General features: G+C 35.7%; 1 long non-coding RNA gene across 11 annotated transcripts in view; it reads left to right on the top strand.

The window, feature by feature from the left end:
- The window catches only part of LOC111168920 (uncharacterized), an 89,872-nt gene that overhangs the window by 4,593 nt on the left and 59,555 nt on the right, over positions 1-25,724 (top strand). For 6 of the 11 annotated variants that reach the window (XR_016395196.1, XR_016395191.1, XR_016395192.1 and 3 more), the window contains one exon: positions 1-25,724. This exon is cut by the window's right edge and continues 5,419 nt beyond it. The exons of 2 other annotated variants lie outside the window; for them this stretch is intronic. This is a non-coding gene — a long non-coding RNA (uncharacterized LOC111168920). 3 more of the 11 variants (XR_016395193.1, XR_016395197.1, XR_016395195.1) reach the window with 3 other exon arrangements.

Here is a 25,724-nt window from a genome sequence, read left to right on the forward strand (position 1 = left end):
TTGGGATATGGAAGACAGAAACAGATTGTATCCTCACTCTTTCACTAACATTCATTTCATGATTACCCACCTAATTAAGGATTCTCTGAAAATAGAGTCAATATTTACATAAAATTTATTGTATGAAAATATCAAAATTTCTTTAGTTCATATCCTGCTAGTAAATATTTATGTTGTTTTCAAATTTAGATTTAGCTATTATCAAAATGAACACCAGTCGTGCATTTACCCAAATGTACTTGGGATACTGTCTTTGGCCTATACTTAAGGATTTTATAAGAAATGGTCTTATGAAATATTGCTATACCTGTTGTGTCCTGAATGTTTGTGTCCCTCCAAAATTCGTATGTTAAGCCCCAACCTCCCAGTTTGACTATATTTGTAGACAAAGCCTGTTAGAAGATGGTAAATGTTAAATGAGGTCATAAGGGTAGGACCCTAATCCAATAGTGACCCTAAAAGAAGAGGAAGAGACACCAGAACTCTTGCTAAGAGAGGACACAGCAAGAAGGCAGCCCTGTGTAAGCCAGGAAGAGAATCTTCCCCTGGAACTGAATCAGCACCTTCATCTTGGACTTCCCACCCTCCATAACTGAGAAATAAATTCCTGTTGTTTAAGCCACCCAGTATGTTGCATTTTGATATGGCATCCAGAAAAGACTAAGACAGCTGGCATAAATATTTGGCTGAGAACATTGTTAATTACATTGTACAGTTCATATTTAAGAAGAAAAAATTACTTTTGTAATGAGGAGAAAAATTTTTTTATTATTTCATGGACATTTAATTGAACAGGAATCTTAATGCTCAATTTGCTTTGTTTGCGTGAAATCTTATAGCCAGATATGTGGCTCTTTTCTGTTTGCCCCAATTTTCTTATTTATTACTTATTTAATATTTAGTTATAGTATATATATTTTTATAGATAACATTAATCGTGTTTTGGAATAGGCAGCTTGCAAATAAATAAACAGATGAAATTAAGTGAACATTATTTCAGCCACTTAGCAATCATTAAATTCAAAAGAGTAGTGATATAATGGAGCTAAGCATTATGCAAATTATTGAAACAGAATCATTACGTGAACTGACAGATAAATATATCTGTATTTTTCATATCTAAATGCACATGGTAGGATAGTTACAGAAATCATAAGAAATTGCATATTTAGTTAGGGACAAACTAAGGAAACACATTTACTTTCCCAAGTCATAGCCAGACAAGGAAATGAGATTTCAAAAATTCCTTGAATAAAGAAAGGACTTTAATAATTTAAGGAAAGGCAAATGCTGCCTTCATAACTTTCATTGAAAGAGAAGACTGAGATGCAGCAGGAGGGTACTAACTGAACAGGACTCAAAAGGAGACCCATGTTAAATAAAATAGATGATATAAACACTTCAAATTTGATCTTTATTGTAGGTATGATATACCTTAATGTAGAATAAATAATCTAATTAATTTTTTCACATGTCTCTAAAATGGCATCATACTAATGATATGCAACTGTATGGAATACATGACTTCCTGAGAAGAAGTGCAAGAGTTTTCTCTAAAAACATTACTATGTTTTAAGAGGTTCAATTAGTCACACAACATACCTGATCAGCTTTGTAGGTTTGAGGAGCTTTTAGGGCTAAGTGAATGATTGCAAAGTGGGAATAATTTGGCAAGAGCTGAACAGTACTTTGAAAATTTCAACCAGTAAAAGTTAAATGCAAAATCTGTCTGGATATCATCTGTAATACAACAGAAGAGGAAGAGGCGAAGTTTTTAAAGGATTACAGCTCTTTAAATTTTAAGGGGAAATGTATAATGCATGCAAAATGTCATTTTCCAGGAAGCAAGATCCTCAATTCAACCAATACTTCCAAATTTATATAAATACCTCCTTTTCTCTGAAAATATCTAGTGAAAAATTAACTAGAAACAGTGAAGTGTATTTTTAATAATTATGTCTGAAATTAGTGAAACAGGAGAAAGAAAAGAGGGTTAGTCAATATAGCAAATGGTATTTCCTATCAGATCCATGTGGCACAGTGGAAAGAACGTGGCTTTGAGAACCAGATGTCCTGGCTTCAATCCTTACCTCTATGATCCATGAAATATGCAAAGCTGTATACACATATACATTTCTATATACATGCACTTTCTAATCCTTAACAACGTTAGCTCATGTTATGAATGAGGAGACTGACAGGGCTTATTAATTTGTATTAATTAATAGCAGCTAAGTGACTGAATTTGAATTCTGGTACAATTTACTCTAAAGTCTGCATTCTTTCCACTCCACAGAAAAAGGGGTGAATAGTTGCAAAACCTATGAAGAGTCTGAGATTTTAGCCTTTCTCAGTTTTCACACATGCTAGCAGAAGACATGATACTCCTGGGTCAAAGACAAAGAGCTTTTTCACTCACAGCACAGCAAGAAACATGAGTTTCATGTTTAAGTCAGTTCTCCCCCCACCCCCAAACACCATAGGGCAGTTTAGAGAGGCCCTGGTGGATGCTGGGCAGACAGTTGGGTTTGTTGAACCTCGAGTTCAGGAAAATATTGTCTTATAAAGAGTGATGCCAGATAACAGTGTCATTGTTTGTCCAAGAGAGAGATAAAATTTTTACTATCCTGTTCAGGACACAAATCTGCCCTCTACCTCTACAGGGTATATTGAGACTCTATCTTCTAAGACTGTTTGATATACAAACAACCTTTAAAAGATAGCGTGGAACAAAAGCTGTCACAGTCATATAGAAATGCTACGAAGAATTGCCCCCCAGCAATGGTATGTGAGGAAAAAATCTAAATAAAATAGATTGTGAGGTTTACTGGACAGTCTGACAAAAGCCCAAAGAGGTGTGATGAAGTTGTACGTGGTGCATGTTTGCATATATTCATATCTAAGTCTGATTCAAATGCAGTCCTTGGGGTCTGGGGTCCATGTCATCAGCCCATTCACAACAGGACATAAGGCAGAGATGATTGGGAGAAAGGAAAAGACTAGTATCTTGGTGAAGGAGATTAGCAAAATTAGGTAAGATGTAAGGGCTCCAGTCAAGGAGAGTATGCTTGGGGCAGAAATTTATCCTAGACAGGAAAATCTAAGCAGACAATCAGTTGTATGAATTAAGTCCATCTGTAAGGACAAGCTCCATTCAACTTACTGACCACTCAGGAAGTTAGTGTCTCCGGGGCAGGGGCAGATTTGTTTCCTGACCAGAATAATAAAGGTAATGTCTCCCTCTGGGGCAAAGATTGTGCAGTTTAGTTTGAAGCCCCAGATAATAGCAGGAATAATTCCAGGCTTGGTGGATTTATAAGTTTTAATGCACTTCTTGCTCAGATCAGAATTAGCCTGCTAGCTGAGCAGGGTTGTGCTTGTTGATGAAAGGGTTTCCAGAGGACAGAGACTGAGAGAGGTAGAAATTGACAGAGAGAAGAGATAAAGAGCAAAGCTGGGAGGTCACTTTTTCAAAGAGATAGTAAATGATCAAGTGAAATGTCAACAGCGAAAAAACATGTGCCTTTCTGCACAAGCTAAACTGCTGCAATCTTTGCCCAGGAATTAGAAGTGAAATGTCAAGCTAGCTTAATAGCAGATCCTACATGATAGCAGAGCCAAAGGATTAGAATTTGCAGAGAAAATGTCCCCTCCTATTTAAAAGAAAACATTATTAAACAACTCAATTAAATTAGATCCAAACCAGTTTGAAATCAAAGACATTACCCTTTTCTTGTTAAATCCCTAGTCACTAGATAGCTAAACACTTGAATGGTCTTAGGAAAGCTGTTTTAAGGCACTGTATTATTTGGGAGAATATCATCTTTATGCATTTGCACTCTGGCAAGTCATCTCAGAGTCTATTATATTCGAATCCTGTAATCATTTCTTGTAAAAAGGTAATATCATCTGCCATTTTATATTGCACTCATTTCCATAATAAAAGTTATAGTTAAATCTGATAACATCACTAATTAAAAGAAATGTATAAATATATATATATATATATAATTCCAATAAATTTCTAAGAATAACTTTAAGAATAAGCTAAGGGACATCATTTTTATCTACTTATGAGTCATTGTATTCTCTCGCTTTAATTTAAAGTTTTGATCATAATAAACTTTTTCCAGGTCTGAGATAGCAGGAGCAATAACGGCTTCTCTTCAAACTTTGTGTGGAACGAAGAATAATTCTCATTTAACTTCATAAAATTGATATAACGAGTGAGAAGAGATTATTTTTGATTCAAGTAACTTTAACTTTTTCATGTTTAATAATCATGCTTGCATAGAAAAACATATAAAAGAGAGAGAAATAAAAATGAAGAAAAATGTAGTCCATTTTCTCAGCTATAATTTGTTGCCTAAAAAAACTGAAATTATTTTAATTAAATACACTAATATAGTTTGGAAAGAAATTTAAAAATTAAATATATTTGTTTCCAAACTTTTAGTAGAATTAAAGAGATTTCCTATACTAGTCTGCTTTAAAGATCACAAATGTAAACATTTCATTTTAAAACTTATCATATATGGAAAATTATTCATGTAAGATACTTCAAGGGCTGTTGTCAGTTTCCTCTGGTTTTTTTTTGCCCTAAATCTACCGTACAAGTGCAAAGAAAAGGCAGGTTTTAATTACTTTTTTAGGATTGTTTCAGTTCATATATATATATATATATATATATATATATATATATTCAATGAGAATAAATGTTGGCAAGGATGTGAAGAAAAGGGAACTCTTACACACTTTTGGTGGGAACGTAAATTGGCACAGCCATTATGGAAAACAGTAGTATGGCAGTTCCTCAAAAAATTAAAAATAGAACTACTATATATTCCAGAAATCCTACTCCTGGATATATATCCAAAGGAAATGAAATCAGTACCTCAAAGAGATATCTGCCTTCCCATGTTCATTGTAGTATTATTCACAATAGCCAGTACTATATGGTAACAACCTAAATGTCCTCTGATGGATGAATGGATAAAGAAAATGTGGTGTAGATATAAAATGGAATATTACTCAGCTATAAAAAAAAAAGGAGATCCTGCCATTTGTGACAACATGGATGAAACTGCAGGGCCTTATGCTAAATAAAATGTGAGACAGAAAAAAGATGAATACTGTATGGTATCACTTATATGTGGAATCTAAAAAAAATAATAAAGAAAAGAAAAAGCAAATTTCATAGAAACATAAGGGTGATTGCCAGGGCCTGGGAGCAAGGGGAAATGGGGAAATGTAGGTCAAAGGGTATAAAGTTTCAATTACAAGACAAATAAGTTCTGAGAATCTAATGTACAGTCTGCTGGTGACTAGTAAATAATATTATAGTTAATAGATAATATATTAGCTATAAGAATATAGATAATAATATTGTATACTTGAAAGTTGCTGATGATAGATCTTAAATATTCTCATCACACAAAAAATAGTTAACTACATGAAGTGATGGATATGTTAATTATCTTGATTTTAGTAATCATCCCACGATGTATACGTATATAAATCATCACATTTTACATATACATTTGTCAATTATTCCTCAATAAAACTGGAGGGGGGAGTTCTATAATTAATAAAAGAAATGTGACCTTTACTGTCAAGACGTTTTCTTGAAAAATCGTGATAGGTTTGGAAATATTTTATAATCTCAGTATTACATTTATCACTTATTCTTAACATACCTGGAGGGAGAAAGTCAATGTAAGGCATACAGGAGACAAAAGTAAGTAGGTCTACTGAAAATATTAAATACCACAGCTTTTAGTTAGCACAATTTAAGTTATGAATTTATGGTGCCAAGAATATAATGAGATTATCTGGGGAAATTAACTCAGGTCAAAGAAAACTATCTTTAATGATCTACAAGGAAGAGAATATCTCTGCAAGTGTGGAAAGTCCTTAAGTCTAAACCAAATGTTCTAAACCATCAAATTGCAAAATGCTGGAAATGTTGGACCTAAAAGTTATTATTACTCTTCTAAATTGGAAGAATATAAATATGTCAAAGGGATACAAGTGTTTTTGAGTCTCTGAGATAGGACATTAGAATAGAACAGCCCAAGTCACAGATATATGATTCCTGGGCTTGACTTTTCCCAGCTGAAAAAATTAGAGAAGTAGAAAAAAAAAGAAAAACTCAAGGTTATATTGTGAATAAAACATGGATAAATAATTAGATTTTAGCCCTAAAACTAAAGAGTGCTTGACTCACTACTTCCTCCCACAAACTAAGAACTTTACCTTGAGCAGGTAATTTTTAACATTTAAAAGAATATTAAGCAACAATTAAACAATTTCATATACCAATTTAATAATGAAAATCTTTATTTTCAATATATAAGGGGAAAATTATGCAGCATGTTACAAAAGAAACTAGACTTTATCTTCTAAAATCTTAATATGAAAACATCTTATCTATCCAATACACTAAAATCATAGGAAGAAAACCAGAAAGAGAGTAAGGATTTTTTTAAAAGAATTATACTGGGGGGTTTCCCTGGTGGCGCAGTGGTTGAGAATCTGCCTGCTAATTCGGGGACACAGGTTCGAGCCCTGGTCTGGGAGGATCCCACATGCCGCGGAGCAACTAGGCCCGTGAGCCACAACTACTGACACTGCGCGTTTGGAGCCTGTGCTCCGCAACAAGAGAGGCCACGATGGTGAGAGGCCCGCGCACCGCGATGAAGAGTGGCCCCCACTTGCCACAACTAGAGAAAGCCCTCGCACAGAAACGAAGACCCAACACAGCAAAAATAAATTAATTAATAAACTCCTACCGCCAACATCTTCTTTAAAAAAAAAAATTATACTGAACAGAAGTTGTCTGATTCTAGAAAAAAAATTTTTATCCAATTCCAGTCTCAGATTAAAAAGCAGTAGATTTCAAGATGATACAATTTACCATAAAAAACATCTTTTACCCCGACAGCAGTAAGAAGTGACTGATGTGTCAAATCCTCACCAATCCCCTGCAGCTGAGGCTGGTCCTTCACCACCTTGTGATATTTCTCATCTGCTCTGCTAAAAACCAAGCCAGTTACCTCTGAGGGCCCTACACCCAAATGATTGGCTTCCAAGTTGGGATATTTCAGGCCATCAATTCCATGCATGCATCTTTCCTCTGTTAATTTTGGTCACTGCTTTTTCCTGAACATAGCCTTTAGAAAAAATGGATCATCACCTAACTACCTTATGCTTTCTTTACATCTTCTGCACAATTAATTGCCTTTCTCCCTACTGCTCTTCTCTTGCAACCCAAATTCACGTCACAGGGCTTTCTGGAATCTCTGTCCATTGTAAACACTCACCATTCCCATCTGGAAGTGCTTTTTCTACTTCACTATTATGAACAAAGCCCCCTCTCCCACAATGCCACTGCTCTAGTGCAAAGTGTCTCTTCTCCTACCCATCAGCCACCTAGAGAGAGCATTGCTTCTCTCCCAGCCCTTCAGTTCTCTTCCATCTCTACGTAATAACTCATTGTGGATTTTTTTGGTGGTGGTTATTTATTTTAAATAGAAAGATTTAGTCTATCTGAGCTTCTCCAAATTTTTATATGAAAGAATAGATTTCTGGTTAGTTTGTTCACTTTTTCTTTTTTTTACTTTCTCAAAGTTTATTCAAATTGCTAATTACAAAAAATGATACAAGCTTTGAAAAATACAAAATATGTAAAGTACAAAAGGATATCTTCCCCACTTCAAGTCCCATTCTCCAAAAGTAATCATATTAGAATTCTGGGGTGTTTTCCAGACATTTTCTATACACACAAGTACATATACACAAAGATTTTATTTAAAATACATACATTGTTCTACAACTTTATTCACCCAACAGTGTGTTATTGACATCCATCCACATCTGTAGAAACAGATCCACTTCAATCTTAAGTGGATTCTACAATATGGATTCTACAATATGGCTGCACCATAATTTAACCAGTCTCTATTAATGGACATTAAAATTCTCTCTTTTTTTTTTAATTACCAAAATGCTATGCTAAGTATCCTTGTGCAACCATTGAATAACTCATTGTTTTCTGAGCCTCTTTCTTCCTCTTGGCTGCTATCATCTGCTGACACTGAGCAACTCTTCCTATTCTTTGGAAATTTGCCGTTTGACTCAGTCTTGTCTCCACCCCAAGTGCTTTTTTTATTGTGAGTCATCTCAACATCTAGTCATATTATCCAACTACACAAGAGCATTATAATTTCTGAACCTCTTAGCTTCAGCCACCTTCAACCTACTCTGCTTCAGTCACCACCTCCCAATGCACATCCTTGTCACCACAGGGAATAGTTCCGTTTGGTTTCTTTCAAACAACTCTTCCTCAGTCACTATTTCTTTTCCTTTCAGTTTCTCATGCCCTTGTTGACAACATCTTTCTACCACTGAGAAGGGCAAAGGCCCTTGAGGCCTCCATTTCCTTCTAATTTATCAATCCTTTTCTATCTACTTTTCATTCCCTAGAGCCCATGGTTTATCACCAGAATTTCTCTAGCCAGCATTTCTAAGTCCCTAGTACCCAAATTATTCCACTAAAACTAACCAGGCAAAACCCTGACCTTGAAGAATACTACAAACTCATCTTGCCTTTTCCTGTACTTGGACGACCAGGTCTTGCTGGAGAAAAATCACATGACTATATAGCTTAGATCAACCATGAATTCTCATCTCCAACCCCAGCTAGGCCCTTAGCACTTCCTGGCAATCTTGTTATGGCATCCTCTTCAATTATTTATAGTTCATTTATTCTTTATTTTTTTTCTCTTTTATTTTTTTTAACATCTTTATTGGAGTATAATTGCTTTACAATGGTGTTAGTTTCTGCTATACAGCAAAGTGAATCAGCTATATGTATACATATATCCCCTCATTTATTCTTAATATGGCTAATTCATACTTCTTCCAAGTCTAGATGGAATTTGCTAATCAATCAATTTTTACCACAACCAACGTTATCAAAAATAAAGTTGATATGTTGCTTTTACCAGGTTTCCAGGGGAACAGAGAGAGAAAGTTAACCAAATGTCAACTGCTCATACATAAAGCTGAATGGTTTTATTAACGTTTAGCCACACAAAAGTTGCATATTTTATTGATATAGGTCTGCTTCCATGTCTATTTTCCACATTAATCAGTAACTTCTTTGAAGAAAGAACTGAATATTACTTGTATGTATAGCTCTTCATTACGTAGATACTCAATAACTACTGCAGTCTGAATATATTTGGAGAGCAGTGAAAGAGCTTTCCTAAATACTTTAGAAGCCTAAAATTAATCCATGACTGAAAGTACAGTTTATTTTGAAAATCAGAAAACACTAGTATCGAGAAAATATGAAAATATGGTTTGAATACTATGTTCTAATTAAGGAAGCAATTAAGCATGAGATGAGTTAGTAGTTTTTTTTAATGTTTTTATATTTGGAAAGTTTTAGCATTTGAATGGGTAATTCAGTTTAAAATACATTAAGTATCTGTGACAGACTGATAATGGCCCCCAAAGATGTTTCCATGTTCTAATGCCTAGGACCTGTGTGTATTACCTTATATGGCTAATAATGTGATTCATTTAAGGATGTTGAGAGGAAGAACTTCTCCTGTATTATCCTGGTGAGCCCTAAGTGAAATCGTATGTATTTCCTTAGAAAGGTGGATGGAGTTTTGAAACAGATGCACATAGGAGAAGGTGATGTAAAGATGGTGGCAAAGATAAAGTGCTGTGGTTACAAACTAAGGAATGCCAAGGATTTCTGATACACACCAGAAGGTGAAAGAGGTATGGAACAGATTCTCCCCTGGAGTCTCTGGAGGGACCATGGCCCTGCTGACACCTCAATTTCTGATTTCTAAAAACTAAAACTATGAGAGAATAAATTTCATTTTATGCCACCCAGTTTTTGGCAATTTGTTACAGCTCCCACAGGAAATAAATATAATAACACTGTTTTTCAGGCACTAAATGAGTCTCTAAAGATTAAAAAATAAAGGTGGAGAGGGGTGTGTTCCCTGACCACTGTTAGGTCCCAATTTAGTGAGGGAAGCTAACATAGAAATTAAAAATCACCATATGGTATGGCTTCCATACTGGAAACGTACTGTGGCCCTGGAAGCAGAGAGAAGAGATCTAGTAAATTGTTGAGGAGTCATGACCACATGGAACAGCATCTGGGAATCAAAAAATTAAAAGAGCATGATAGGTCTAGAGAATGGTGAACAAATTAAAGTGGATCATAGGTGGTAGGGGAATTGAAGGGAGATGAAACTGGAATGGTAGATTATAAAGCAATGCATTATTCTTTAGACAATGGGCAGTCACTGAAGGATTTCAGTAAGAAACCAACATGCCTTGATTTCTGTTTTAAAAAGATAATTCTGAAGCATTTATGTGGAAAATTCACTTAAGTGGAATAACTCATTCCCCTGACGATGCCCAAAAAATGAAGTGTTACCTAACTAAATTGGTTCCAATAGCAGGCAATGAATTTTCATTTGTTTTGGCAGCATAATCGCAAGCTAGCATGCTTAAATTCAACTGCTAGACAGATCATTAACATTTCTTTACTCAAACTAGAATTTTTAATACCTCTCATTCCTAAAAGAATAGGTAGATTTAAATAGAGAGCCTTAATTTATCACATGGAGTATTATTTAAAAGTATCGAAATGGATTTTTTAAGGCAAGAATCTGTGAAATGTAGTCTCAAAGAAAGGATTTCTTATAGCCTGATTTTCCCCCCTTCTAAATACTGAGTAATTTTCTCCAAAGGCTATTGAGTGGAGAATAAATTCGTTATGTCCTCATGGGTAAGAAATTATTAGCCTAATTGAGTCCCTGACTTATTCCTCCAGAAAAAAAAAATCCCTAAGACAGAAAGCACTGAGAAATTCTTAAGGGATAACAAATGCTGGTCTTAAAAAAATACAGGAAGTAATATAAACAAGCTGCTTCTGTTCAGCAGTGGCCGAGTTGCACCAACAATGATCTTGCAGCTCTCACTGAGGAAGTAAAGAAAAGAAAAACTACTTCCTAAAGTAGCCACAAGTGAGTGAACAGAAGTTAGAGATAAAAATCTACATTTTGTGGGTTTAAAAAATAATGCAGAAATGCCAAAGACACATTTTGAAACTGTTCTGTTCATCCAACTTAGATGTATTTGTTAATTAACAAGCCCACTTTTTAGGACTTTAGTGCCCAAGCCAAGCATTGACTGTTGACCAAGAATCACAAAAGCTATAGTCTTGAATTTTCAGCATTAGCACCAGTCCACAAAACTATGAGACCATGATCCAAGTCATATTTCAAAGATAAATATTTTTATTTTCAATAATTAAATCAAGCCATAGATCTCTGCTTCCCTTTTATCCTTGATCAATATGGCCCAAAGTAAAGGGGCCAGTAAATATCTGAGAGAAGGGACAATGAACATAGACAAATAAGCCTTTTATTTTTGCCTGAAAATTCTAGATTTACCAGTTAGTTGCTAACTCTGCATTTCATGTTTTGCTTTGCTGTCCCTAATAGGTCTTTCTTCTTTTTTTTATTTAATAGACCCTGATTGTACATATGGGAAATTCAGTGAATGGAGAAGATAAAATAAATGTTAATGAATTTATCACTATATTTGCACTAGTGATCAATTCACTTGTAAAATTCATGACTCTCAATGAATGTTTGATTGGAAAAAATAATGGTATTTGAAAAACAATAATTATCTACTGCTCTATTCTACCACACACTACAGACTTGGCAAGAAGCAGAGAAAAGAGTAAACAGTCCTTGATCTCCCAGTCAGTAAATCTAACTTTACTGCTGAATCAAAATTTTACAGCCAAAAGAAAACATTTGTAATACAATAGTAATTCTTTAAAAAAAAGATAATGGTGAAGGTGTTGATAGATATGCATTGGAAACAGGATGTTGGACTTGGAAATCAATGTGACAGAATCACTGTTTCCCAGCAAAGGCCCACATACCATAAAGGTCTAGTTCATTCTAATCTTGATCATACTTCTCCTTAATTTACGTAATTGTGCTAATTCCTCTGAACTTCAGTTGTTCATATTGCTTATTATGTACAAAGTATGGTGAGGGATATCAGGTAGATTATGTCGAGGGTAGAGACCGTGCAGTATGGGGGCAGTGGTGAGGATCTCTGGAAACCCTACCCAAGGTTTCAGATCTTGCGTGCGTGTGTGTGTGTGTGTAAAGCTTTCAATTCTCCCTTGTCCTAAAATCTAAGGAGCTTATACATTTAGAATAACCTTGCAGGATTATCAAATCCACAATTAGATATAGGATTAGAAAATCTTCAGGACCATCAGTTCTCAGCAACTCTATTTCATTCTTCCAGAGTCATAAAAATGATGCTTCTGAGGTAAGTATCTGAGACAATATTGGACTAAAGGATCTCAAAAGAAGAGCATCCAATTCAACATTGGTTGGATCAGCAAGAGATTTGCAAAATAAATTTGGAACTGCATTTTTTAAGTTAAAGAGATGTTTTCCAGAAAAAAAAGAGTGAATGGAATTCTAGACAGAGGAAAATACATGCTCAAAGGTAAAGAAGCATGGAAAGTTCAGGGAACAGAAAGTTCTGCACAGCAGCAGGAGTCTAGACGTTTGGAAGAAGATGAAATATAAATTGAGCTCCCTGCCACCCACACCAAAAGCTCAATCTTGGATTCTCATCTCTGCTCCCATCCTCTTCCTCAATATACATTCCAATCGCATTCCCCAAATATTTATCCCCAAGTGCTGACCTCTCATCTTGCTGAACCTGTACCTCCAGGCAGCATGTTGTATTATTGTTTTTGGACTTTTTTGGGGTTTGAACTGGACTGTTTTTTTGGATTTGCATCACTGTTTGCTAAAATATTAGTTGTATGACCTGAAGAAAGTTACTTAATCTCTGGGTATGAGTTTCTTCTCATGTAAAATGGGAAAGATAACGTCTTTCTCATAGTATTGTTCTGAAAATTAAATGAGAACAGGCCTCTTGAAAACATATGGCATATAGTTATGACTTCAAAAAAAGTTAGTCCTCCCTTCCCACTAGAAAGCTCTAGAAAGGCATGCCTTTGAAAGGCAGATCATCCTGTTGTGAATTCTAGCTTCTTCTCATACTACTAGCTATATGGCTTTGGGTTTAACTCTCTAATCCTGTTTTCTTTTAATAAAAGATAATAAATCCAATCTCAGAAAGTTGTATCGATTAGATAAATGGCACCTCTTCCACTGCCTTGCAGTTATAGATTCTCCTCCCCTGAATATTCTCTCAGTACCTAAGAGTACGTGCTGATGACTGCATAAAGATTCTCACAGTCCTACTCTTAAGGTTACAGTCTAGTGGGAGGAAAAGAAGGATCCCATGTACCAAGTGCAATACACAGTACATAGTTTCTTTTATCTTTATAACAACCTTGGAAGTAAAGTAGGTATCAGTATCCACATTTTTATACAAGTCCAGCTGAGTTTCACAGTGGTTAACAACTTGTCCAAGGACACCAAAAAATAGAGGTGGAGTAACCTTCAAATAATGTTTGTGTTTACTTCAGAAAATCAGTTGTCTGCTTCATCAGTCTGCAGCTGTTTCCTATGTAATAGCACTGTACATTTATATATGCTATACTGCACTGCCTCCAGCTTCAGGGATTGCTCATACTTCTTTGAGGAAACGATCTCATTATCTCCTGAACTGCATGGTTTAGCAACATGGCACAGAAATTCAGGCTAATCTATAGTGGAAAATAGTTTGTCTAGCTCCTGAAGTCAGTTTAGGAGTATATTCAACATATGTATCTTATAATGGTCAGAATAGCCTCTGAAGCAACTTTCAACCCATAAAATGGAATCGGAGCTCTTTCCAGCCTTGAGTTCATCCCATCATTAATATTTCAGGATTTTACTAAACAGTGAGAATTCCAATACTCTACCAAGCCAACAAACTCTTTTGAAACCTTTTAGCAATATTCAAATAACCTGCTTTACAAAAGAAACAAGCTTTAATCTTATGTCTGAACAACATAAAAAGTAAGTCTATGAATTAACAAGTCTCAGAATGACATACTTAAACATTACTGCAAAACACAGTGCTGTTCTTGGCCATCAAAGTTTAAACAGAAGATTCTACATGCCATGATTACGTTAGAAATGTTGATAAGGGGCATTTTATAGCATTGTTTTTTAGATAGAATAAATTCATAAACATGGTATCAATTGAGAAATGACTAGTCATAAATCTATTTCTGAGCAGTGGGTAATTAAGAGAAACATATGAAATAAGTAGAATTATCCTCTTCATCTTTTTTTTTTTTCTGTGAAAGGCCCAAATCTGGCTCCAATCAATGGGAAGATCTTTGCAAACTCTACCTTTGCAAGACTGATTAGAAAATTTTTAAAAATCCCACAAAACAACAACAAAAGTGAAATCTGTTGAATAATATAAGTTTTTCTCCAAATTATTTTTCCAAATTCTCTGCCAAAGCAAACACATGGTACGTGTTAGTCAGCTAGGTCTGCATCAATTCATCAGTTGTATGAACTGCAATGATTTTGTTGCCAAACCTATTACACTAAATCCCACTGTTTTTAAAACCTGACTCCAAACATCCTTTAAGCTTGTAGAACATTCTAAATGTAGCTTAAATGTACACTATTTTTAAATTACTTTTTTAAAGTAAACTTTGGGAATATTCCTCTTGGACAGATCCCACATTATAAATTCTCTTTGTACCTGCTAACAGAAATGTACAATATAAACCTTTGTTCTTTTGGCACAAAGTATAAAGAAAGGGAAAAGCTCGTTTTCTCTATTTTTGTTATGATTTTATTTAAACATTCCCAAAAGTAATAGAAACTGTTAGAATAGTTTGACAAGAAATGTTATCAGATAGTTGGAATTGAGAATTTTAATATACAAATGTGTATTTTATTCTTTCTCCCACAGACTCACGTCACTGAAAAGGTTACTTACTCTATCACAAAATAGAAATTATTTGTGATGATTTTAACCCTCACATAAAGAACATTATATTTATTGCTGTCCCTGATCTTCAAAGATAAGGTTGATAATGATGATTACCATCTCCTTGTTTCTGAAGAAAAAAGACCTAGAAGAGAACAATAGCTCTTTCCATGAATAAGCATAAATTTTTATTATAGCAATAAAAAAGTATTTAACAGACATAATGTGAATCTGCTACAATTTTCAAAAGGTTTTATTCTCAGTTTATGCCACATTCTAGTCTTTAATTTTAAATTTTAAATTGAGTAAGTCTGCAATTCAAGATACCTGAGATTTATCTACCTAATCTGAATATTATATAATTTAATGTAACATTATATGCCAACATCTCAGTGAGTAAAAAACTCAGAAGAAAACATCCACAAATCTTCACCACTTCATCCCTCAGATACTTGAATCTGTTCCCACCTACTCTTTCTTCCCACTGGTTAAAATGGATGAACTCTTTGTTCATCCCTTGCTCTTAGCAAATGCCAGCTCCTCCATTTGATTTCTAATCTCATCTACTCTCTCCAACACAAGAACACTGCTTCCACAATACTCACTTCTCTCTCCTACATCATCCGTTTTCTCCCCCATCTGAATTGTTCCATCAACATATAAAAATGTTGTTCTCCTATCTAAAGAAAAGGCCTCTCGCCATCATTACTCATTTCCTCCTTCAGTAAACACTCCATATACTTCTTTCCCTTTAGAGGAAAACTCCTCAGAAGGTTGTCTCTGCAAATTCTGTCTTAAATCCACTCTGTTCAAGATTTTCTCCCAGTACCCGCTGAAGCTGTTGCTCTTGATGACCTTCATTCCGGTCAATTCAATGGCCACTTCTCAGTTCTTGTATTACTTGATCCCTCAGCAGCTTTCCACACAACTGGTCACACTCACTCTGCTGGTAAACATTTTCTTTGCTTCCAGGTCACTACAATCCCAGTTATCTTCCTTCTTTTTGGCCCTACTTTTTATTCTACTCTGAAGTTTCCTCTTCATCTCTCCAACAACTGCTGAATGTTGAAATACCCAAGGCTCAATCCTTGTATATCTTTTGTGTCCTCACTAATTCCCTTTCATCCAGTCTCTATTATAACTCATGTTTCCCAGTATGGCCTGAACTTCTCCCCTATGCCCTCAGGTCCAACTACACAACATATCTCCACACGGATGTCTAAGAGACATTTCAGTTTACCATATTCAAAACTGACCTCCTCATCTCTATCCTCTCTGCAAACCTGCTCTTCCCATATCTGTTAAGGGCAACTCCATAACTTGTAGTAGTTCAAAGAAAATGCTTTACAAAGTTTTCTCCCACAATTCACGTTGAAACCACAGCAAATACCATTAGCTCTACCTTCCAGATACATCTAGAATCAACTACTTCCCACTATTTCCCCCATTAGTCACTATTCCAAGGCTCCTGAATTATTGCCACTAGCCTCCTCTGGTTTCTCTGCTTCCACCCTTTCTCCCCTTTAGGTTCTTCTCAACACTGATAAAATATGTCAGATCATGCACAATTCTCAAAATCCTTCAGTAGCCCTTTATCTCACTTAGAGACAAGTCTAAGTAATTGCAACAGCTACAAGTTCCTATGAAGTCTGGCTCCCTGTGCTTTTGTGATCTTATCTTCTACAATCCCATGTATTTACTGTGCTCTAGTCACACTGGCCCCCTTTATGTGGCTTGAATTTGCTAGGCATTCTCCCACTTCAGGGCCTTCAAAATTGCTATTTTCTTTCCTGGAATCCTCATTTGCTATGTAACCCCATGGCAAGTTTCCTTCAGCTCCTCCCAGTTTTAAGTCATATATTATCTTCTCAGAGTGTTCTTCCCTGAGCATCCTATTTAAAATTGCAATAGTCCCCCGGAACACCCTCTGTCCCCTTCCCTTGGTTTATTTCTCTTTAGCATCATTATAATTTAACATACTGCATAATTTACTTAGTTAGTTTAGCTTCATTTCTGTCTCCCACACTTCACTTTGCAAGTTCCAAGAGGGCGAGTTTTTTAGTGTTATTTACTCCTATCGACCTGATGCCCAGAGAGTTGTTTCAAATATTATAGGGGTTCAATAAATATTTGTGAAATAATTATATAAGTAAGGAGTAGAGTCCATGGCGATTAAAAGCACAGATTTCAGTGTTAGGAAGACCTGGATATGAATTCCTGCTCTGCCTCTTACTAAGTAACTTACCTTGAACAAGTAATTTTTCTTAGCCCCAGTTTACTCATAATAAAATGGATATAATGATACTTAGCACTTAAAATTATTTTTATAAGCTGGAAAGGAAATAATAAAATTTAAGCAAAATAAAAGAGAAAACATCACTTTTGCAGTGATTCATAGTCACTATCAATAATGAGTAATAAAATGAGATTGTCCAAATATATATGATAAATTGTAATTGCTTTAATTGACCACTAAGTTAATTATTTTAATCATTTCAAATTTATTCAAAAATTATTTTTTACCTTATAGTGCCATTTGATACTCATTAAAAGATGATTAAGAAAATTACAGTACATTTCTCACAAGTTTTGAATTATAAAATGTAGTTTTATAAATAAAATAGCTTTTTAGATATACTTTCCATAAAGAGTTCCATGTTCAATTTTAAAATGTAATTATAGTATTCAACAAAGACATTTTAAAATAATAAATTTAGATGTTAATCATTTTGGTTAGCTCCAAACTTACAATGAGCTTTACTTTATTTATTTTTTTTGCAGTACGTGGGCCTCTCACTGTTGTGGCCTCTCCCATTGCGGAGCACAGGCTCTGGACGTGCAGGCTCAGCAGCCATGGCTCACGGGCCCAGCCGCCCCGCAGCATGTGGGATCTTCCTGGACCGGGGCATGAACCCGTGTCCCCTGCAGCGGCAGGCGGACTCTCAACCACTGCACCACCAGGGAAGCCCACAATGAGCTTTATTTTAAAGTTGGTCCTCATTTTGTCTGATGGTCCAAGGCTGTTGATCTTACAGCAGAAATTTCTCCCACCATTCTTACCCATAGGATTTTCCCACCAACCTACCTTCATTTCCATTGCAAAGAGACTGCACTTGACAAAACCCAATATTGGCTCTGTTCCCAGATACATGGATTTCTACTTTTCTTAAATTTCTCTGTCTCCTTACCTCCCAGTATTCACAATGACTATCACCAACTTAAGCTCCAGGAAAATCAAATACAACTCTATTCCACAAAAACATTGAGGCCCCTTGATCTGGTCTACTCCTCTTGTTAGATAATTGGAAAAGTGAAGCACAGACATATCAAGTGGTTCATGTTCACAAAGCTAGTCTACGAAAAAGTTGGACCTTGAATCCATTTTGCCAAATAGCCAACCACCTGTGTTGTTTGGAGATTTTTTTTTTTTTACTTTACTATATAGCCTCAACTATCTTCTCAGCTTTACTCTAAAGCCAAACATCTTAACTGTTATCTTAACACATATATGTATGGTTCTAACAAACATTTTACTGTTGTTGAATAATGTGATTGGAACATACCATGTGCGACTGAATATTGCTTTCTGGCTATCTATCTTATAGTTTTAAGTTATTGGTATGGAAAAAGCCTGGAATAATGTAAATGCTCTTCAGTTATTAAGCATTTTAACTTACATTTTAAATTGTAATGTAAAAATAAGTTGGATGTCCAACAATTAGTTGTTTGAATTTTTTAATAATTATTATTTTTATGGGGTATCTTATATTTGCCAACCAATGTTCTAAGAACAAAAATACATGCTCTGGGCCAGATCCCAACAGAACATGAACTTGAATGGAGGTCTAACTCCAGCCCTTTCCATTTGCTGCAGTAATACTTAACTTGTTTACTTACCAGGAAGAACACTGTCTACTTTCTATGTGAAGAAGGATTTTAAAATGCAATCAAATATATTCATTTCTCTCTTCCCTTTGTGCCTCAAAATACTGAACTCATAGCTCACCTCTAAACAAACTTTTTCCAAGATTTCTGGTTCAGATTATGTTGGATGGTCTCACAATTTGAAAGAGATGTCTTTTTTAAAAATACTATTGTAACTTTTATCCTAAAGTACATGATATTTGTGTCTAATTTTGACTCCAAGCAAAACAGTTTGTTCCTAAGTAATGCTGCCAGTTATGTAAACTGTTAACTAGACATCAGAGGATCTGTGTATTCAGCAATAGTACCTTTGTGGAAGAGAAAGTAACCTTCCATCTCTTTTTGCACCAATGCTGGTACAGTAAATATATTAAAATTGGCTGGTGTTGGTCTCTATTTCAAATAAAGTTTGTTATGCAGAAATGACTAGGTGGACATTATAAACAGCAATCATATCTTTCTGATTCTCTATTATAATATGCAACTAAATAATATCATTGATTAGGTAATTCTCTGAGAGCAACACCAAAAGTTTTTTTAAAGTTTGCATATTTAAAATATTAATGGAAACTTTAATATCCTTATGGGAAAAATAACTCAGAAATGTAAATTTTAGTCACTGAGGAAGACCTTTCAGTGAGCATGCAGCTCTTAACTCCAAACGGAATGTGATACTTAATGCATTAGCATATATCTGCTTAGGCAACATTGGAATAGATAAAAATAATCATAGGAGAATCTTAATAATGAAAAATAATGTCTTAATAGCTTAAATTTCTGAAATCCACCCCTCCTGTATATGTCAGAAATGTTCTACCTGCTTTTGGCTCACAGTTTAGGGTTACATATATGGAGAGTTCTGAGTTGTTCAGAATCTACCAGGAGTCATGAATTGATTTTGTCTTCACTTCTATCTTACCAACTGTGTAAAATGATATTTTTCATCATATTTTAAGAACTTTATGGCTTCTTTGATAATAATTCAATAGCATTCCTCTTGTTAAACCACCTTGATTCAATTTTAATATTTTAATGCAAAACAAGATTTTTATCTCTTAATGAATTAATCATTTTTATCTCATGATTAATAGCATAATCAATGCTATTTATACAATGGATGAGATTAAATGTCCACAGTATGTTTATAGTCAGAGAGCATTTTGAGAAGAGAGTAAAGCAGGAAATGATACTAACTCATAGCAGTAGTAATGGCTAACAGAAGTTCATACTGTGTACCAGGCAGTACACTTCATGTTTTTAATGTTTTAGTTAATGCAATCTGTTTCAGAATATTATGAAGTACATGCCTCATTGTATCCATTTTGGAGATGGAGAAACTCAAATACAGAGAGGTTAAACAACTGGCCCAAGTGGTAGAGAGACAATTAGAACCCAGGCAGTTGAAAACCAAAGACTGTTCTCTTAACTACCATGCTCTACTGCCTCTGGGATCTTTGGAAAGAACATGAAACACAGATTCTTCTAAAATAGGAGAGAAGAAACTAATGGGTTATATCATAAGTGTGTACAGAAGTGGAGGGGAGAGAAGTTAAGTACTCACTTGATAACTTGCATTTTCTCTGTAAAGTATAAGGCAATATCATCTGTGGATGATTAGGTATTTGGATGTAGGGCAGAAAGTTTAAGGACCATAGTACACTCTTAGAGACACCAAACCAGGCAGCTTAAGTACAATTGTGACCATTAATTAGCAAGCTATTCCCCAAATCACCTTCCCTACATTACCTTAAATCCTTACAGAAAACTTTACAAGGTAAGAATTAAATGGAAACTGAGGATCAAAGAGGTTAATAGTTTGTTCAACATCGCTCAGATAGTAAGTGCTGAAGTTGGGTTATGAATCAAGGTCTGTCACCAATGTCCATGCTCTTCCACTCTGCCACACTGCCTCAGAAAATAATGGAAAAGGGGACCACTGAAGGCAAGTAGAAGTAATATTGAGAAGTATTGAGGGCACAGCTTAGAATGAAAGTCATAAACTGTTGTATAACATCAATATGCATATGTAAGCAATGTTCCACACCAACTCGGGTAGTTTTTGAACCCAAATTAGAAACAGATGTAACTGCTTTCAATTGTGGCAGGAAAATAACTGGTTAGGTGAGGATAGTGAAAGCACAAGGAGTAGAAGAAAAAAGTGGAGCCAAGAAAGAGCTGTTTAATTGAGAGAAAGTGGAGATGTTGTGGCCATGAGGACAAATGTCAGGTTGAGAAGAAGAAACAACAGGAGACAAATGGAAGCAGAACAGGTATTGAAGAGAGAGTGAGATCTCTGAATCTAAGATATTTGCAAATGGAGGAGTTCAATAAGGTTTGACTGGAAGCAGAGATTTGCAAATTCTTAAGCAACCATTTAATGATTTTCACGCTTTTGTGCATACCTAGAGACTGTGGCTTGCTTACTTTAGTTAATTCTAGTGCCACTCCTAAGACTTCATGAAAGATTATTTCAGTTTTTATAAGTTAATATCTGTCTTAGTACCCCACTCAAGTTAAGAGCCCTATAGAATGATCGTTTGCTCTCCTTGAGTACTGATGTTTCAAACTATGAAATTTTTTAAAATTCCAACTTTTTGATGTTTTAGAACTTTATTAAAGGTGGGCAGTTCTTCATCTGCATTTGAAATTCTATGAAATATACTGAGTTTCCATTCAGTGGCTACAAAGTCCAAAGTGAAGGCAGTCAATCACCCTATTTGGCTGGATCAACCATCATCACTGGACTTGGACAGTGTAGACCACAAACAATAAGTTTCTACTGCTAGAACTTGGCTGACAACACAGCTTCTGGTAAAAAATAATAATTCAAGATTACAAGTATCATATTACAAATAATCATTTTTAACCCCATAATCCAAGTTGTTGCATCCAAGCAACTTCTTTGAGAACATCGTTCTAATACCTATCTCAATTTACCAACAAATTAATGTGCAAAATTTATTCTAGTTAACTGTAACTGCCAATGAAATGAGACACAGGTGTAGAGACAACGTATGGACACCAAGGGGGGAAAGTAGGGGGTGGGGAGGTGTGATGAACTGGGAGATTGGGATTGACATATATACACTAATATGTATAAAATAGATAACTATTAAGAACCTGCCGTATAGCACAGGGAACTCCACTTCGCTGTACAGTAAAAACGAACACAACGTTGTAAAACAACTATACTCCAATTAAAACAGAAAAAAAAACCTGTAACTGACAAGACCTAAACAGTTACTCACTTGAAAATTCGGTCCTGACCACTTAAGGTCTCTGAAGCAATAGAAGATCTTGACATTACTGCTTGACTGACCTCCTGATCAGTTTATAGAAAACAACCTGTCTTGATTTGACTCAAAAAACATAAGTACAGGGGCATAGCAGTTCCTTGTGGGCTTAAACTAAAACAAATCACTAGCAGGATTTTCCATTGAGTGTGTATTTTTAAATGATTGTCTAAAATGATGTATCTATTCCAGCAAATGATGTGTCATATAAGGAAATGTCATTAATGATTATCAGAAAGGCACTCCCGTACAATGAGACAATGGTTCTATACCCTAGCTCCACTGTAAGAGGCAAACTTTTATACTGAAAAATATTTTAAGAGCTGTAGTTTTTCCTCATCTCCTTTCCTCTACAAGCATAATAAGCAGTAAAACTTGGTGAAGGCTAAAATAGGTATCCCAGGCTTTACGTTCCATATCCCTGAGTATACCAGATAATCTTCTAACACTGATTTTGTAATGCTCTGCCTTGCCTGGTTTTTAAATATTATGAAGAAATATGTTACTACTACTCTTCTTGGAAGATTAATTCTCCTTCAATCCTTAATGCTACATTCAGTCCTTAAAACATCCATGTAAATTCTTTCTCACAGTGAAAATTTTACTTGTTGAACTTTTTTCTATTACAATGTAATAGAACTTTATATCCTGAAATAAAAATATATACCCTCCACAACAGGGTAACTACTTAGCCTGGTAATATCTTACACACATGAGTAATGAGATGACTTCAGCTATTCAAAAAGCAATGGTAATTCATTACCACACCCTCCTTACCAACAGAAAAGATGAAGCAAAAATAATCTTTAAAAGTAAAATCACAGGTTTAAAAAATGGCAACTGTTTTTGGTGCTGTAACATGGAGGGAAATGTGACCTACTTAGAAACTTTTTAAAAAAAACAGATTCTCAAGAATTTTATAAGCTATCGTTTTCTGATACTTTTCAATATTTTTGCCTTTGTTCTTATTTTTCATTCATTTTCCACTATTTGGTACCAGACTCAGCAAACACACTTCTTCTGTGACCTAGAATTGACCCAGTACATTGTACAAGTACAAATCTTGAAGTTAATATACTTTATATCAGAACAAAATCCAGAAATACATAGAGGGGGGTGTGTGTGCATGTATGTGTGTGTGTATGTGACCTTCTTATTTTATCTAAAACTTAGGAAAATTATAGATGTCATATTTCAAAGGCAGAGTGCTTAGAATAAATTTGATAAGGTATAATATCTTTTAAATTGACCCTGCAGTACTGTATGATATCACTTATATGTAGAATCTAAAAAATATAACACACTAGTGAATATAACAAAAAAGAAGCAGACTCACAGATACAGAGAATAAACTAGTGGTTACCAGTGGGCAGAGGGAAGGGGGAGGGGCAATATGGGGGTAAGAGACTAAGAGGTACAAACTATTAGATATAAAGAAAGCTACAAGGATATATTGTACAACATGGGGAATATAGCCAATATTTTATAATAACTAATAAGTGGAGCATAACCTTTAAAAATTGTGAATCACTATATTGTACACCTGTGACATATAATATTGTACGGCAACTACACTCCAATAAAAAATTTAATTACATAAAAAATTGATCCTGTAAGACAAAATCTAGTTTATATATGAGAGCATCAAGTGATGAATAAGCATGAGCACTATTACACTATAATACTGCTTTTATGCTTATATAAAATAAATGGAACTACCTTTATTATGAAACTATTTTGACAATATCAACTGCTATGAAAATAGAGGGGAATTTTTTCACTAGAGTGCTTTATTTGCTATAAAAACCTGCTGTGCTATAACTCAACAAAGCAGGATGTTAATCAAAAAGAAGCATTTTTCAAATGAGATTTTCTGGCCCTAAGATCAATGAGAAACAAGGCAGAGGCATGAGATACAACAGAAGCTACTATGAGTTAAGAGTAAGACTTATCATTGATTATTCCTTCATTCAACAAGCATATGTTTTTCACTCGCATCACAGTCCAAATGGGTTTTGCCAAATGCAACTGGCCTCTCCTGGTGATTTGATATCTGGCTTCTCCATCTTGTGTTGCTGAGACCTTCCAGGGCTTCCTCAGTGTCCTCTACATTCAGGCAGCCAATGAGTAAAGAGCAAAGCTGAAGGACAACATCCAGGAGACTTTATGACTAGGTCTAGTAAGAGTAGACATCACTTCCACCACATTCATCTGGCCAGAAGCAGACGGCCTGAACCAACTGCGACAGGGATCAGGAAATCTTGCCTTCAGGATGCCCATGAAGAGGAAATGGGGTTGGTGAGCATTAAGATTTGAATTGTGTCCCCCAAAAAGTATTTGTTAGTGTTCTAACATATATAACCCCCAGTATCTTAGAATGTGATAGGATTTGAAAATTAGGTCTCTACACAGGTAATCAAGTTCAAATGACGTCATTAGCATGAGCCCTAATCCAATCTGCCTGGTGTCCTTATAGAAAGGGCAAAATTTGAACACAGAGACAGATGTACGTGGACACAAGAGAACATCACAGGAAGAGACATAGGGAAAAGACAGCTATCTACAAGCCAAGAAATGCCAGAGGCAATTAGAAGCCAGGAGAGATCTGGAACAGATCCTTCCCTAGCACCTTCAGAGGGAACACAGCCCTGCTGAAACTTGATTTTAGGCTTTCTGCCTGCAGAACTATGAGACAATACATTTCTATTGTTCTAAACTACCCAGTTTGTGGCTCTTTGTTACAGCAGCCCTGTCAAACTAATACAATGAGCATCTTGGTGGTCTCTGTCACCCTTCCACCTCTGATAAATAGAGGCTAGGTTATTTAGAAAAACCTTTCCATAGAAAACAACCAACTAAAAATTCTGGGTAAAATATCTGTAAACTTATGAAAAAGCATCAAAGTTCTGAAAAGGTAAGAAAACGCTAGGCCAGGACAGGTCGGTGGCCAAGATGGTGGAAAAGGAAGACCATAAGCTCGCCTCATTCCACAGGCACACCAAAATTATAGCTATTTACAGAGCAACTATTGATAAGAAAAGCCTTAAGACTAGCAGAAAAATATCTTCTACAAGTAAAAATAGAAATTAGAAACCACGAGGCAGGTAGGAGGGGCAGAGATGCGGTATAGTCAAGAACCATAACCAGGGGTTGGTGACCCACAAGAGGAGGATAATTACAATTGCGGAGTTTCTACCAGAAGAGTGAGGGCTCTGAGCCCCACATTATTCTCCCCAGCCTGGGAGTCCTGCACCAAGAAGACCAGCCCCCAGGGATTCCCTGGTGGCGCAGCGGTTGAGAGTCCGCCTGCCGATGCAGGGGACACGGGCTCGTGCCCCGGTTCCGGGAGGACCCACATGCCGTGGAGCGTCTGGGCCCGTGAGCCATGGCCATTGAGCCTGCGCGTCCGGAGCCTGTGCTCCGCGCAACGGGAGAGGCCACAACAGTGAGGCCCGCGTACCGCAAAAAAAAAAAAAAAAACGACCAGCCCCCAAAACGTTTGCTTTGAAGGCCAGCGGTGCAATC

This window comes from Delphinapterus leucas, chromosome 12 (assembly GCF_059928025.1).
Source record: "Delphinapterus leucas isolate spDelLeu-1000000601 "Yukka" chromosome 12, BTC_Dleu_Yukka2, whole genome shotgun sequence".
NCBI classification, from domain to species: domain Eukaryota; kingdom Metazoa; phylum Chordata; class Mammalia; order Artiodactyla; family Monodontidae; genus Delphinapterus; species Delphinapterus leucas.